Source organism: Pseudophryne corroboree, chromosome 2 (genome assembly GCF_028390025.1).
Source record: "Pseudophryne corroboree isolate aPseCor3 chromosome 2, aPseCor3.hap2, whole genome shotgun sequence".
Classification (NCBI taxonomy): domain Eukaryota; kingdom Metazoa; phylum Chordata; class Amphibia; order Anura; family Myobatrachidae; genus Pseudophryne; species Pseudophryne corroboree.
Window position 1 is genome coordinate 673,143,218 of NC_086445.1, and position 17,205 is coordinate 673,160,422.

General features: G+C 45.8%; 1 protein-coding gene across 2 annotated transcripts in view; it reads left to right on the top strand.

The window, feature by feature from the left end:
* Positions 1-17,205, top strand: part of TMCC2 (transmembrane and coiled-coil domain family 2) — a 607,696-nt gene that overhangs the window by 51,167 nt on the left and 539,324 nt on the right. The window contains exon 3 of one of the 2 annotated variants that reach the window (XR_010236273.1): positions 377-1,407. The exons of the other annotated variant lie outside the window; for it this stretch is intronic. The gene's annotated coding sequence lies outside the window, so the exon portion shown is untranslated. Of the gene's footprint in view, positions 1-376; positions 1,408-17,205 lie in introns of those variants that run through there. 2 annotated transcript variants of the gene reach the window in all.

Here is a 17,205-nt window from a genome sequence, read left to right on the forward strand (position 1 = left end):
TTTGTTTGCTCAACAGGCGTCAGATGAATGGAATTGGTGGTGAGCCTATCATAGAAACGTGTATACCTCAAGGATTCACCATCTGAGAAACAACCATTTTTGCCAACATCCCAGGAAAATAAATTAATAATTTGCATTGACCACCGCCATGAGAACAATGCTAAAGTAGCCTTTATAATTGAAGTAGTCTGACCCGCTGTTGGTGGGTTTGGTGATGCGCACATGTTTCCCGTATATCACACCACCACAGTTTTGGAAATTCCAGCGCCTGTCAAAGTCCTCTGCAATAGCTTGCCATTCTTCCACGCTTGTAGGGAACTATAAAAGAAAAAAACAATGTTTGAATATTTAATAAAAATGTTTTTTTCCCCTACAGACACAAGACCTACAGACACCTGAAGACCTCAGCCGTACCCCTGACCTCCAAGATACATCACCAGAGAAACAAAAATCTCCACAGCGACAGAGTGCCAGGAGGAAGCTACGGAAAACCCGCTACTATTGGAGGCCCGTTCACAGCTGCTCCAGAAACCTGATGAATTTGATGACTTTGAGTCATATGTTGGCAAAACCATGCGCAAGGTTTTCAAGCAGCAGCAAGTAGAGTGCCAGCGCCTGGTTTCACAGGTTTTGTACAAAACATTAACAGGACAACTGACACCAGAGTGGAACGTTCATGGGCCAGAACCTCAAGCACCTGCTCCTCATCTCCCTTTTACCTTCAGTTCACCACCCACCTACCCTTCCTCTAGTACCCATCCTCCTTTGCATCCCAGCTACTATTCCGGTTATCTGCAACCGCAGGCCCCACCCACCTATCCTCCCTCCACTTTCCATCCTCCTCCTCAAACCCCTCCTCCTCAAACCAGTCACCCTTCCCATTATCGTCAACCCCCATCCACCCCCCCCCCCTTCCCCCATTGTCCAATCTCTTCCTCAACCCAGCTACCCTTTCGAAGCCAGCCACACATCTACCGTCCCCTCTGCAAGTTTGACCTCCTTGATGTCACAGGGGGATCAGGAGGAGGTGGAAGAGACAAGTTGCATGTGTGCATTGTGCCCTTGGCACTGCTGCCGGGGGCACAATGCACACATGCAACTTGGAGCAGGTTGATGGAACCTGGGACCCATGTTCCTACCCCAAGCTGCATGTGTACATTGTGCCCCTGGCTGCGGTGCCACTGAATGTCGTAGTATCAGAATGCACCACAGTTGCTACAGTATATATAGCAATTTATTTTCATTTCATAAATGTAATGATGCAGATGTGCTGCATCATGAAAACTGTTTGCTAAAGGTCAGCCATGGTGGGCACATATTTAATAAAAAAAGTTATGTTTTTAAATAAAAAGCAATTTTTTTCTAACAAATGCAGTTTTAAAAATAAAACATTTTGTTAAACGACAAGCAATGTGTGGTGTCATTTTCTTACCTTACTGTACTTGTACTAAAGCACTTTGATAATAGCCTTGCAGTTTTCAGGTTTGATGTGTCCCAAAGCCTGCGCAGATATACGGGTCCCAAACTTCAGGTCCTCAAACGACTGTCCAGTAGCAAGGAACCGCAGGGTAGCCACAAGCCTCTCCTGAGCAGGGATAGGCACCCGCCATTTGGTATCCCGCTTCTGTATGAGGGAAGTCACCAGAGGCAGCAACTCCTAGAAGGCATCGCCGTAACTACTGATGTGCCAGGTGTGCTTGGCACACAGCGCAGTTACACTGAGGGCGCACGGCCAGCGGCATGTAATGAGTCAAATCGACTCATTACATGCCGCCTCTGCTGGGTGCCGTGCGCCGCGCTGGAGGGAGAGCAGTGCCGGAGGCAGAGAAGGAGGAGGAGGGAGGGGGTCTTGAGCTGCAGCAGCGCTATGTCATTGGTAGCGGCACTGCTGCAGCACTCCCCTCTCCTTCTGTATTGGCTGCCCAGCGCTGCTGTGAATGCTGGGATGCGGTTCCCTCTTCCCACCATTCTCAGCAGCGGCCAGCCAATACGGAAGGAGAGGGGAGTGCTGCAGCGGCGCCGCTACCAATGACATAGCGCTGCTGCAGCTCAAGTCCCCCTCCCTCCTCCTCCTCCCCTGCGGCTGCCCGGGATCTCTGCCAGCACGAGGAGCCTGACTGCCACTGGGAGAATATATCTCTCTCTATCTTTCTGTCTGTCTCTCTCTCTCTCTCTCTCTCGTGTCTGCCGCAATGTGTAAAAAGAGGGACTGGCTGCCGCAATGTGTAAAAAGGGGGACTGGCTGCCGTAATGTGTAAAAAGGGGGACGCTATCTGCCATAATGTGTACAAAAAGGGGACGCTGTCTGCCGTAATGTGTAATAAGGGGGACGCTGTCTGCCATAATTTGTAACAAGGGGGACGCTGTCTGCCGTAATGTGTAACAAGGGGGACGCTGTATGCTGTAATGTGTAATAAGGGGGACGCTATCTGCCGTAATGTGTAAAAAGGGGACGCTGTCTGCCGTAATGTGTAAAAAGGGGGTTGCTGTCTGCCGTAATGTGTAAAAAGAGGGACGCTGTCTGCCATAATGTGTACAAAAAGGGGACGCTGTCTGCCGTAATGTGTAATAAGGGGGACGCTGTCTGCCGTAATGTGTAATAAGGAGGACGCTGTCTGCCGTAATGTGTAATAAGGAGGACTGTCTGCCGTAATGTGTAAAAAGGGGGACGCTGTCTGCCGTAATGTGTAAAAAGGGGGACGCTGTCTGCCGTAATGTGTAAAAAGGCACGCCGTCTGCCGTAATGTGGAAAAAGGGGCTCTATCTGGTGTAGTGGCACTACTGTGCAGCGTAATTTGAATAATGGAGACTACTATGCACCGTAGTATGAATTGGCATTATTTTGTGGCCACGCCCCTTCCCCATGAAGCCACGCCCCTATATATTTTTCGCGCCAATGCCGTTTCTTGCACACAGCGCTAAAATACCTAGTTACGGCACTGCTAGAAGGTGTCATCATTCATGTGCAGGAAGTTGCGGTAGTCATCCAGGTTGTTGTCCCTGATCTCATCCAGGAGGGGCATGTAGGACCGAGTAGGCCTTTTTAGTAACAACTCCTTCGTCCAGCAAGATCTCTCTCTCCACCTTTGTTGGGCCCTCTCGATGCCTCCCCTCATCTTGACCACAGAGTAGCACATGAGAGCCTGATAGCGAGCAGAATCCATCTCTACACACACACCTGGCAGTATAGAAACACTTTGTAATGCAAGCAGAACAAAGCAGCGCATGGTAGCTAGCAATGTGGAACGAGCAGCAGGTATAAACCGAACTTCTCTAGTCACAAACAGAAGTGCACAGAGTTAAAATGGCTGCCTGTTTATATATCTCCCAGATAGCCCAGCCCTATATTTAATTTTTTAAAGATCTTGCAGATAATTCTGGTGAGTTTTGATCAGCATGCGATGCGATCGCATTCGATCGGTCGTAAGGGGCATGCGATAAATCGCAAGTTTGTATGTGCATCGAATGCACACAAAAAAACACTTTCAGTGCGATTTATCTCAAGGTGAGCTTCAAGTGAAATTGGGCCCGATATCGCATCGAATGCAATCGCACAAGTGTATGGGCAAAGTTAGACTTTATTGTTGTTATATGTTTTTTGAGAGTAGGAGATATTTCATCCGCTCAGTGAGTATTCAGTGTGATCATTTAGCCAGCCATGAGATCTTTCTCCTGATTTCTAGTAGTGGTGGCCAGTGCTAAACATTAATATCCTCCGATTCCACTAGGAATGCTAAGGACATGTTCCTCAAACCTTAGCTTTGAGAATGGCATTTTGTTTGTTTGTAAATTCTTAGGTCAATGTGGACTGTAAGTGCTACTCTGACATTAAAGTGCTTATAGTAGGTCATTGCATTTATGAGTTGATCGCAGCAGCAAGTTTGTTAGCAATTGGGCAAAACCATGTGCACTGCAGGGGAGGCAGATATAACATTTGCAGAGAGAGTTAGATTTGGGTGGGGTGTATTCAAACTGAAATCTAAATTGCAGTGTAAAAATAAAGCAGCCAGTATTTACCCTGCACAGAATCAAAATAACCCACCCAAATCTAACTCTCTCTGCAAATGTTATATCTGCCCCTCCTGCAGTGCACATGGTTTTGCCCAATTGCTAACAAACTTGGTGCTGCGATCAACTCAGAATTACCCCCTTAGTACCTTTTGTCAAGGTGCTTAGCTGAAAATTGTTCACAAAGGTGTACAATGGTAGCAGCAGTTCTCTTTCCCAGTAGTGTAATAAAATTACAATTGTCCCCTGTTTGTCCTCCACCTACTGCATTTATTTTTTACTATACTCTGTGGGACTGGTGCAGATTGGTACTTACCCCTGTTTGCACACCATAAAATACAGAAATTTGCAGTGCACACAACATCAAAGAGAATGCACACTAATGTGCACTTGCAGAGTTGCTTATTAAAACTCTGCATTACCTGGGAGGAAAAGGGTGTTCATGTAAATGCAAATCTGCAGGACCATGCAGTTACGCCTATCAGTAGGTGTATATGTTACAGGTGCCTGAGGGCTGCTAAACCCCAAATTGGGTATTAAATTATTTCCGCTCCCTGCCACACCTGTACTGTTTCTGCTGACGGGTGTGGTCAGATTGGGCGTGATATATCATTTGAATACTGCCCAAAGTGTTCGCTGGGATTCAGTTGCCATCACATTTTGTGCATCTTGACCTCTAGATGCTGATGATTGTGGCCAATGAGAGTTGATACAACACAATGGACATAGGCAAAACAACCAACAGATTAACTTATGGTCAACATTGCACTAAGTTCTTAGCAGCAGCAAGAAACAATGTTAAATAATAAAGCAGAGGTTTGACCGCATTTTACTGCTTACTACATCCCGCTTCATGTGATACTGGGCATGTATTTATATAGGGGACCATTACTCTAAAATCTGCAGCCGTCTGGATATCTGCAGACATATGGGTGCCTGTATGCCCAATCAATATTTTCCAGGGACTACAGTATAAGAGAAATAGATTGCAAGCTTCACTAAGAAAATGCAACAAGAGGGGCGTGGCTTGGTAGCAGATCCGGGAGGCTGTGCCGAATTAGAGCTCCTACCTGGCACTCGATTAGTTGATATATAGAGGGTTATTGCTGCCATTGTTGGTCTCACATACCACATCTGTTGTGGGTGGAGTGGTCTGCGGAGCCGGCGGGGGTCTCCTACTCCCATGCGGGTTGCGGCCTACCCACTCACCTGACGATGGGACCTCGATTCCCATCCTGACCCGGACTGGAAGTGGGGCGTTCGGGCCTTGCGGGAGCTGAGGGGATCGTCCGCCTCCCTCGGCCGTTCCTCCGCTTGTCCCCCCACCTGGCTGGCCACAAAGAAGAGCTCCCCCTCGGTGGCACTGCACGGAGCGGAGATCCATTGAGCGCCGCTCACCTGGGTCCTGGACGCCGCACGCAGGGCTCTCCTCTCTCCCCTGACTCGTGCTGTCAGCGGAGGTGCGACTCCCCGCTCCCACCAACGATCTGACCCACTTGAAGGGCTCCCGGTATCATAGCCGCCGAGGCCCTGCTAAGGAGACTGATGGCGCCATCTTGCTTAAGGGCTGCACGCCCACACTGTGGAACACTGAGCTGCAGAGAAGTGGAGCCTTCATCACTCACACTCCCCCACACGGTGGAGAGCTGTCCAGGTACATCTTACTTTAAAGGGGGCTCCTCCGAGGGACTTGCAACTCCCAGGTACACCTCTGTGTCTCCCTACCTGCTCTCTTAACGGCAGCCATTTTACCCTGCACTCAGCTACACATATTCTATGCACAGGAGGCTGAGCTTCACACTGCAGCCTGGCTTGTACTATCCCGTCACAGCATATCCACTACACACCCAGTGCTGCTGTGATACTTTAGCTACATTTATTCCTCGCTACACCTTGCAGTACCAGCTGTTCATATACACCCTCTGATTGACAACTGCATGCTTGCCTCGCAGTCTCCCCCGCCCTCCTCACTGCAGCTTTAATGCCTTGATTTTCGTTCTTCATGCCATGACCCCCTGAATCACCCGCTTACAATGGGGCTTGGTGGCTGATGACATAGCCCGGGACACTCGTAATGCAGCTGGGACTCTGCAACCCTGACATGGAATGCTCCTGATCTACCTATGTGACCTTCCTCTGTTCCACTGTATATTATTATATGTGATGTCTGCTTATGGGGAAAACTAAGAAGGGAGGGCAAGCATCTGCGGCTAAGAAATCTGGTGACAATTCCCAACAATCCAACTTGTTTCACTATCTTCAACCAGACATAGAGAGTGAGGATACTCGTTCGTCATCCTCTATTTCTGGCTCTCCTATCGACACCGGTATGATGGCGGGAGCCGACTCTTCACCGTTGGACAAGGGGCCTGAAGCTTCTATGGCTGACGTTTTGACCTACTTGCGTTCCCTTCCTACCAAAAAAGATCTGCCTACTAAACGAGACTTTTTGGATTTGGAACAAAAAATACGTGACATTGTTAAATCCCAAATCTCCGTGTTTTAGGCGGATATCTCTCAAATATCCCATCGAGTTTCAGATGTGGAGGACCACGTCGATGAAGTCTCCTCATTTCAACGGAAACTCTGCGACACTGTTGCACTTCAGGCACAGGAACTGAAGGCGCTTTGGCGCCGACAGGACGACCTTGACAACAGAGGCCGGAGAAACAATTTACGCATTAGGGGCCTGCCGGAAGATGTACAAGGTCCGAGTATAAAAGACACCCTCACTAAGATATTCAATGAACTCATAGATGTGAAACCGGATAACACCATACTGTTTGATAGGGCCCACAGAGCGCTAAGTCCGAAAGGTCTTTCTTCTGAAGCTCCCAGGAATGTGATATGTCGTCTTCACTACTATCATGTAAAGGAGGAGATACTTAATAAGGCCCGCAAATTAGATCGATTGGAATTCAACAATAATGTAATTTAGATCTTCCCGGACTTGGCATGGTTTACGCTTCAGCAACGTAGACCCCTCACAGAGGCTCTTAAAGAGAAGGGTATACGATTCCGTTGGGGCTTCCCCTTTAATATACAAGCCACCTTTGAGGGGAGACAGGTCGTCTTGCACTCGCTGGATGACTTGGACAACTTTTGCTCGACACTGTCTATACCTAAGCCAGCCCTAACGGATTGGACCCAATCCTATCATCGCTTTGATCCTCCGATGCCTCCAGCCCCTCGGCCATCCTGGACCCCGGTCAGCAACAGGAAACGGGGCTCGACTCGGTCATCCCCAAACCACGGCGAGGCTGGGACCTGATTTATAATATTTCCTTTTCATTGGCATGGTCTTGCCAGATAAATTCTACCATTGCTCGGCTCTGCCCGGTTCTTTGATGTCTGGTCGAACTAAGCCTGGAACTCCAAGTTAATAATACTGGAGTCAACTGATCTTTTCTTGAGCCTCCCTAGTTATGCACTGTTCTATTATTGTCCCTGGGTTGTGTCGTTACTACTGTGCCCCAGTTGGGCCAGGCCGCCTGCCTATTTTGGTTCTTAAGTCGTGGGTATAACTACCCGCGACTTAACGGCGGTGAAATTGCCATTTTACAGGACATATTGCTATTGTTTTATGGTCATATGTGCTCTGTATTGGTTTCTCTTTGTATGTTCTTCTTTCTCTTGCTCTTTTTCCTTTCCTTTTTTCCCTTGGTCTCTCCGCTTGTCACCATTGCAGCTCGATGTACCCACTGCGACTGGACCCTGTGCCCTCCTCACATCTCTGGTAAGTCTATATTACCTTTATTACTCGCTGTAGAGGTCGAATCCCACCTTCTTCATGTCTCCTGACCTTAGGTTATGTTCTTCAACGTGAGGGGGCTTAATATCCCCGAAAAGAGGTCCGCCTTGCTACGGGAGTTATGGGCAGAGCGCATAGACATTGCTTTTCTTCAAGATACCCATTTTAAAAATCAAGCCTCCCCTAAGTTAGGAAATTATTACTACCTGCAGGTTTTCTGTAACAATAACTCCGTTAATAAATCTTTAGGGGTCGCGATCCTGTTGGCGCGTCGGGTCCCGATTACAGAGGTCTCTCACCAAATTCTGGATGAAGGTCGATGCTAGGTTGTTAAATGCACTATATATAATCAGGTTTACACTCTTGTTAATATATATGCTCCTAATCAACGCCAAAGACAGTTCTTTACCAGAATTTTGCGAGATAGAATCCATTAAGGAAGGGCATCTAATTATGGGGGGCGACTTTAACTGGTCCTTGGATCCTGGGATGGATTGTTCTCCTTCCATAAATAGACGGTTGACACATGAACACCGTCGGGTGAGCCGCCTTCTTCGTGAGATTCAATTGATGGACTTATGGAATACTCAGCATCCGACGGAGAAGGATTACCCTTTCTTTTCCTCTCCTCATACTATGTATTCACGCCCTGACTACTTGACTACTTCTTAGTCGAGCATAGATTTCTACACTTATTTCCTTCAAGCACTATTGGGCACATTACATGGTCCGACCATGCCCCGGTGTATATCTCTGTTGCGCTTTCATCCACCCCCCCCACACACACACGATGGTCGTGGAGGTTTAACGACTCATTGACTCGGGATCCCTGTTTAAAGGCCAAGCTCTCCTCCGCCATTTCGGATTATATTGCGACGAATGACACCCCGGATATTAGTGCAGTCATGATTTGGGAAGCACACAAGTGTGTAGTTCGAGGTAGATGTATAAAGCTTGGCTCTCAGCTCAAGAAGGAGCGTATGGCACGGAGGTTACAGCTTATTGAACGAATAGCAACTTTAGAGGCCTCACACCAGTCCTCCCTTGACCCAGGGGTCTTTCTGGAACTCACTGAGGTCCGTCAAGCCCTTAATAAATTTTTATGGGATAAGACAAAATTGGGAATGACTAAATGTCGCCATAAATTTTACTTGTGGGGCAAGAAACCGGGAGCTATGCTCGCTAGGGCGTTGAGAGCCCAGAGACTACAGACTTATGTTCACTCTATCCATGATCCGGGGAGCCGGGTTGCTTATGCATTGCCTCAGATTGCTCATTCTTTCCAAAACTATTATGAGGTTCTCTATAATCTTAGAAAGGATCAAACTCCTCAAGCCACTTCTGATTTGAAGGCTCTGATCCAGAGATACTTAGCAGAGGTTGATTTCCCAAGACTTCCTGAATCAGATCTGGATGCCTTGGACCAGCCCTTTACCATCGAGGAGTTGGAGACAGCCCTGGCGGCTTCACTGGCTGGGAAGAGTCCGGGCCCGGATGGCTTCCCAGTCAGATACTATAAAGCCTTTAAACAATCTTTATTACCTCTTCCTGAAGGCGTGCAATTCCATCTCTGCCGAGAAAGGCTTTTCTCTGCAGACCCTGGAAGCACACATAACTGTGATCCTGAAAAGAAGGTAAGGATCCCACCCAGTGTTCGAGCTACCGACCTATTTCTCTCCTGAATTGCGACATCAAACTTTTTGCTAAACTGCTTGCGGGTCGTCTGGGCCGACTTCTCCCGTCGGTGGTTCATGGGGACCAGGTGGGATTTATACTGGGTCGGGAGGCTAAAGATAACACTTCCAAAGTTATAGATCTTATCTATCTTGTTCAAAGCGGATCCTCCCATATGGTCCTCTTGTCCACTGACGCGGAGAAGGCCTTTGACAGGATAGACTGGCAGTTCATGGAAGGTCTTCTTGAGCACATGGGTTTGGGTCCGACCTGTGTCAAAGTCGAAAAATATCATGAATCACATGCCTTGTACTAACCCCATGCACATGCCCGCTGCGCGTGCACACGCCCTGCCGTGCGTGCGCATATTCGCACATTGCATAAAAGAGCTTCTACGGCCGTGCGCTTTGGCGCGTGGTATGCGCATTTACGGTAGGGTTTGTGAGCGTGTAGCGGGCAATTCAATCATAGCATATTTAACCCATATAGTGTGTTTTATAGATAATATTCCCCTTAACAATGTCAGCAAGTATGTTTAGTTTAAACGGTTCTTGGACAGAGAGATTCCTCTTTGCATGATAGGAAGGGTCAGATAAAGGTTGAACGGTGGTGTCTAGTATCCAGCTGTAGAGTATTTTAATAGTAACATTTCAGTGTTGGTTAGGAAGAGATTGCTCGCTCCTGCGTATAGTTATGTACAAAAGTAGTTTATAGACATTTACTGTATTTGCTGTTCATTATCCATGCGGCGGGAATCCTGAGGATACCTCCCACCTGAGCAGTTGCAGAAAGACTCAGCCCACCTGTTCGAACCCACCTATGACCTTTTGTTATAATGCAGAGACACATTCCTGTGTCCAATGAACCATGAGATTATAGGGACCATTATATTGTTACTGTATGCTGTGTATATAAAGACCACCATTGCCTGTCCAGTCACTCACTCTCTCTGCAAGGTTTTCACATTGAAGGCTGAGGGCTGGATCCAGGACGCACTTGCGAATCATTCCCACGTGTGTAAGTTCTCTGTAGCCATTTTGTTATCCTCTGTGTTTGCCATTTGTTCTCATTGTGTACTCATTCTGTTTGCTTGTGTTTGCGATCGTTCGCTATTGTTAATATTATTACTTGTTATTCTGTTTAGATTTTGATGTTAGGTTTGTAGTGTATAAGCTGTACTGTTTTTCCCCTTTTTTTACTCTAAAGCAATCCACGAAGGTGTTAGAGCTGGACTGGTTTTTAAATCCAAACCAGGTCTTGTGTTTTCACTAGTTACTGTAAAGGGTTTTCTTAGCATCTCAATCGCTCAAACAGCTTTTATATTATCAAGGTTAATAAGCATTACATCATTATAGTAGTACATTACTAAGGTTTAGAGTGTAAGCATACCCTTACGGTATGTTGTTACTAAGGGTTACTGTGTATCTTTCCGTGAGCGTACGTGTCGCTCGTGCGTCGTGCCCACGGCCTAGTGTCTGCTACGCTAGGTGCGCACCCTTACGGTACTCAGTGCGCCAATAGCGTACTTAGTCCGTAATAAGTATATAGCTTAATGTTTAAAGGTAATAACTGACATTATCAATTGGGGGCATCGTTCGGGCCTCCTCATATCCGCAACCAAGCGGAACCAGGCAGACTTTATCCATCAGCAAAGGGCGGGAAGGTAGTATCCCCTGTTAGCCGTTTGGTGGTTGGGGATACAGTAGTGCTGATCAGATAAGCGTCTGCTCCGCTTGGTTTGTAGGGATGCTGGTGGGATCCGGAACCGAAAGGTAAGAACGTTAAGCTATTGTCTTTTAAATCTGTTTAAAATTTCTGTATTGGTGCAAATTGCGCATGCAACACACGCACACACCTGTATTTTCATTTGCGTATTTTCACATATCTACCTTTCTGTTTGCCATTAGCATTGATCATGTGCTGAGAAAATTTGTTGCTATTTAGTTAAAAGTAAGATTAATACTTAAGGGAGTAATTGTAAAACACGCACACAGCCTGACCCAGTTATAAAGGTTATACAGGAGATACTGTGTGGTGCTTGGTAAACGATTATAGTTAAATATCGTTTGCATTTATAGAAGCGTGTTATTTGTGTTACTGCGGACGTATCCGGCCTGTGTACACGTGTCTCTGACCGAGTGAGAGACAGCATACGCAACGCAAAGGCCTACACACGTGGCGTATATCACGCAACGTGCGTACAGATACGCCCACTAAATACAAATCACACGATAGCATTGTTTTAATAGGCGATACGGAAGCCACGAGATAATAGCACAAATTTGTTCAGTTTCCAAAATTTAGTTTAAAAAGATCCTCCTCTCGTTGCATTACCTCTGGGATTAGCCTGTGTTACCTGAATGAAAGAAATTTTCTGTACAGAAAAATCAAAGTATATATGAAGTGAAAGAGCATGTGTATGCAAGTTAAGTTTTCTTTGGTGTGAACCCCGGAATTCGAGATCTCGTAGAAGGACACCCGTGAAGTGAACACGTGGTGGCGTGGGAGAAGGCCATCTCACGTTAACAGTGAATAAGGTAAAAGGAGCAATTAGTGTTACAGCAGACCAGAAGGTCCGCGAAAGTCAGAAATCCGTTAAAAGTACCTATACGAAGTTCTGAAGACCCTGACTTAGGAAAGGTCAGAGGTAGTGAGCGCAGCCCTGGGGGTTGGCGCAGTACCCATATAGGCCCGTTTTGAGAATACGCTCCGGCTGAAGGTTTCGCAGCCTAAACAACTGATTCCGCTGGTCGTTCAGCGGATAAGTAATAGTTACTTATACGCAGTGCGACTGTACCGCATGTAACTGTGTGCATTAGTTAGTTACCTTGATACCCATTACGCAATTTGTGTACGCTTTGCGGGATCATAAACACTATTTGTACACTTTGACGTGATTTGTGTAAGTTTTTTTTATTTTAAGGGAGGTTTGCTGATCACTCAGGATTTCTCCAGCAACTGATACTTACTGGGGAGGGTAGCATACTCCCACACGCCCAAGTAAATAGAGGTTACATAGGGGCCCTGGGTTGAGTACGCCAGCGCTGAACCAATATGGTCGACGTGGGCGAGAGTGGGTGAAGGCACTCGTTGGACTTTCACCGTTGCCTTACCTCTGAGAACGTGTTTTTTGTAGGAATTCACTGAGAAGGCAATACCTGCAAAGAATGGGGGCCAGTTGCTCAAGTAAGGGACGATCAACCAAGGTTCAGGTTGATATAATTCCGCGGCCAGCAGGGTCGGCGAGGTACATAATGTGTGAAAAATATGGATCACACGCCGAGGTTTTATGCAATGAGTGGGAACGTATGACTGTGAACGATGGGGAGAAGTTTCCCAGGGTAGGCAGTTTTAATCCTGAGGTTTTGCAAAATGTAAGGAGAAGGATATGTCTGATAAAATCCCCAAAACAGAGGATCAGACACACAAACTGTTTACATTTATGGCAACAGGAAGTGGAGATACAAAGGGGATTAGCTCAAGCAGCTGGTTCCCATCTTAGCAGGAAACTGATGGCAACTGGAGAAACAATGGCTACAGAGAATGGCATACTGGGATATGATGATAATAGTGCACTTAATAAATGTATTAATGATGATAATAGTAAGCGTAATAAATGTAATAATGATAGAAGTAAAACTGATAAATGTACAAATTCTAACCCGTGCAAGTTGCACCCCATGTTAAACTTCCCTCAGGATTACAAGCAAGAAAGTGAGCCCAGCACAATTTCGGCACTTTTTCCAGCAGCCATCATACGAGACACCCAGGTGGGCACCCTTACGGAGGGTCAGGTGAGGTCGTGTCCACAGGTAAGTACGGTATTGTATGTTATGCACAGACAATTGCACCTCACATTGTAGAGTATAGAGAGGTAGCGGTTTCTGTATTAATGGATGGTTTAAAGGAAGTGTTGAGGACAAAGGTACAGACCAGTCAACCTAACTGGAGAGGTATGTCGGTGGCTGCTTTGAGAGAGACCGCTATTGAACATGATCGGAACATCCTGAGACACAGGGAGTCACAGGTCGGTAAGCAAATGACAATAAGTAGACAGGCCCTGACAACGAAGCCACATCAGCTTAAGCCCCAGACCCCTGTGGGTAAGTCGAATGTGATAAAATGTTATAACTGCCAGAGGGAAGGGCATTATGCACGGAATTGTATGTTTAGAGACCCACATAAGGTATATAAACCCCCTAGACAATGACATAACGCACGTAATTGTAATCAGGGATCATATAGGAAAAATTTTGGGCCGCACCTGTAATTTGCAGCCAGTGAAGTTGATTATTAGCCTTGATAGTAAGCCTGAGGTTACAGTCGATGTAATTAGTAGGTCATTCCTTGTAGACACAAGGGCGGCCAGGTAAACTCTGTGATTTATCTTTAAATATTTCCTTTTCATCTCTGACGTTCACCAGCAGAACTACAGCTCAAACGTCACATGTCTACTTGGTCTTTTCAGAGGTCTACCCAACCCCAGTATATCTTACCAGCATCGTTGTGTCTGGCCAAACACAAAGGGTGGAGAGTGGAAATACTGGTGGGGGAGACTGTGCAGAGATACCGATGGACAGCCTGATGGTGAACGGAAATCTGACAATGTTTCTTTTCTATTGTTCTCTCTCTTTTTGTTCTTTCATGTTTTACGGATGGTATGTCACACAACAGTTAAACAAATGGTAATGCAAGATTTATGCTCCTTACAGAAAGATCGCTGATTCGGAAAGAATATCGTATCACTGGAGTGTTCGTTTTGGGAAGACTGAGAGACAGCACTGTTGAGACGACATCTGAGCAAGAAGAACAACAAGACTATAGGACAATTATCGTAACATTTTTCTTTCCCTTCAATTATTTTCGGTACCCACATTACAACTTTCTCTTTCTCCTCCTGTAAGATGGACTCGCCCCAAGAGACTGCAGTCCGTGGTTTCCTGTTGACCCTGTTGTTGACCAGAGCAGTCTGTTTCGGTGAGAGTACCAGTGAGGTCGAGAAAGGATCTGGAATGAGTTCTGATGACCAGGATGGATTCGTAGAATTCCAAGAGCAACACAATCACCGAGCAAAGGCGAGTATCAGAAAACGATCTGGTAGCCATGACACTAACAGACATTGTGAAGGATTTTTAGCTGAAGAGAATTGTATATGTAGGAATTGTGACAACATAGTTGAGGACGGGTTCATCCAGAGATGTCAGTCCAGCATTAGGAATGCTGGGTGTGCTCACAAGTACCTCAAGGTCATAGAAAGTCAGGACTAGTGCCATACTCTTTAACGATAGATGAGGTACTTGAATTAAGGGGGTGGGAGACCGATGGACAAGAAATTTAATATTTCCAGGCCTCCTAGTTTGAAGCTCCACCAATATCATGTGGATAGGTCCTTAATATGTTTTAAAATTTCCAATCCCCGAAAGCCGGGAAATTGGGAGGTGACATGGAACAACCAAACCATGACATTCTCACACAGAGCCGATAGAATGCCCGTAGATTCAGAGCTTATACGCCAAATAGCCAACAGTGGGAGATATTTCCAGTATAGGTACACTCTAGGAAGTAGGCCCATGCAAGTTGGAGAAGTATCACCAGGATACTGTGCGCATATCATACAACCTGATACGTGTACTAGACAGATGAGAGAGTTAGGGATAGGATTTTTCACCTGGAAGGTTTGTAATATGGTGATGTCATTTTCTGTCCCATATGTCCTCCCCGATGATGCATATTTCATATGTGGGAGGAAGGCGTATAAGTGGCTTGCCCCAAACTCAGAGGGATTGTGTTACATTGGAAGAGTGTTACCGGAAGTAATGACCATTACCCATGATAGAATGAAAGACGTTCACTGCAATGCTCAAGCTCCTTACACTCACACCCATTACGAACACATTGTAAAGAGACACCTTATAGATAGGACAGAGCATGCAGCCTCTGATTTGATCCACGAATCCACCGGGATTCCACTCCTGCTCGCGCTAGATATCACCCGTACCGCCAGAGGAGTTATAAATTTTAGGTATATTACCGCGCTAGCGAACCTGATAGACAATATCACCGAGATGTATGATGACACCTTCAGATATACTGGGAGAGAATTGCAAGCTTACAAAACGGAACTGATCCAGCACAGGATGGTTCTCAATTACATCACAGCAGTGACAGGCGAGTATTGTGTCACTCTAGCAACTCAGTATGGTGTAAAGTGTTGTACGTATATCACAAACAGCACTGAGGACCCAACCGAGGTCATAGATCAAAAGATGGACGATATCTTGCAATTGAAGTGGGAGTTCCGAAGGAGACACAACCTTACCCTTGCTTCTGTGGGTAATGAACTGACCGGCTGGGTTTCATGGTTGAACCCACGAAATTGGTTCTCAGGTTTAGGGGAATGGGCTCAAAATGTTATCGTTACTGTAGGGAAATTCCTCTTATGTATCCTAGGAGTTGTCATAATTATTGGTCTGATATTCAGATGTGTTCGGATTTTAATGAATTGCAAGCACAGTACCAAATTGATGAGTTTGAGGAGCGAGGGCATTGTAACAACAACTGGCTTAATTTATGACCCATCAATCAAGACAATGTTGTGATAAGACGTGATTCCACGGTCCGTTTCTTTCACCCGTTTCTCCTTTGTTTTCCTCCAAGGTAAAAAAGACACCCACTCGGAAGAAGAATTTGATGACCCTTCTACACAGACCATTGATGAACTTTGTCACAGCCATTTGATGAACTTTTAGAGACTTTAACTTTTATGGACACTTGAAGAACTTTGCTTGCCACTTACAGCAAAGATACAAGACATCGACAAGACATCGACAAGACACCAAGACACCCAAGGACAAGCACATACAATAATCATAAGAATGCATTTATAATGCATGTTTCTTATCTTCATCTCTACTATCTTCAGGTAGTGACACACATAGTCGACAGGGGATATAGGCACATATATTAGCACTCACATATTCTTCCCTTCATGTATCATCAACTAATGTGCACCCCATTTGTTGGAACTAAAAAGCCAAAAAGAGCTCGGTAGAGTTTGTTAGCCCACTTACAGACCCTTAATACGGGATAAGAAGGATTCAATGTATACTTCGCAATACCTCGAAGCTTATTTTTAGAACATGTACGGCACGATGATACATGACCCCTCAGACATGGATTTCATACATACATGCTTTTTACTATCTCACTAGGTCATACATTTCCCACCTTCTCCTCTCCTCCCTACTCCCAATCATAATAAGGAATTTAATGGTAATATATATTTTTCTGCTTAAATTGTTTAGATAGTGGCAGTTATTGTTGACTGCCAAAGGGTGGACTGTCAAAGTAAAAAAATATCATGAATCACATGCCTTGTACTAACCCCATGCACATGCCCGCTGCGCGTGCACACGCCCTGCCGTGCGTGCGCATATTCGCACATTGCATAAAAGAGCTTCTACGGCAGTGCGCTTTGGCACGTGGTATGCGCATTTACGGTAGGGTTTGTGAGCGTGTAGCGGGCGACTCAATCATAGCATATTTAACCCATATAGTGTGTTTTATAGATAATATTCCCCTTAACAATGTCAGCAAGTATGTTTAGTTTAAACGGTTCTTGGACAGAGAGATTCCTCTTTGCATGATAGGAAGGGTCAGATAAAGGTTGAACGGTGGTGTCTAGTATCCAGCTGTAGAGTATTTTAATAGTAACATTTCAGTGTTGGTTAGGAAGAGATTGCTCGCTCCTGCGTATAGTTATGTATAAAAGT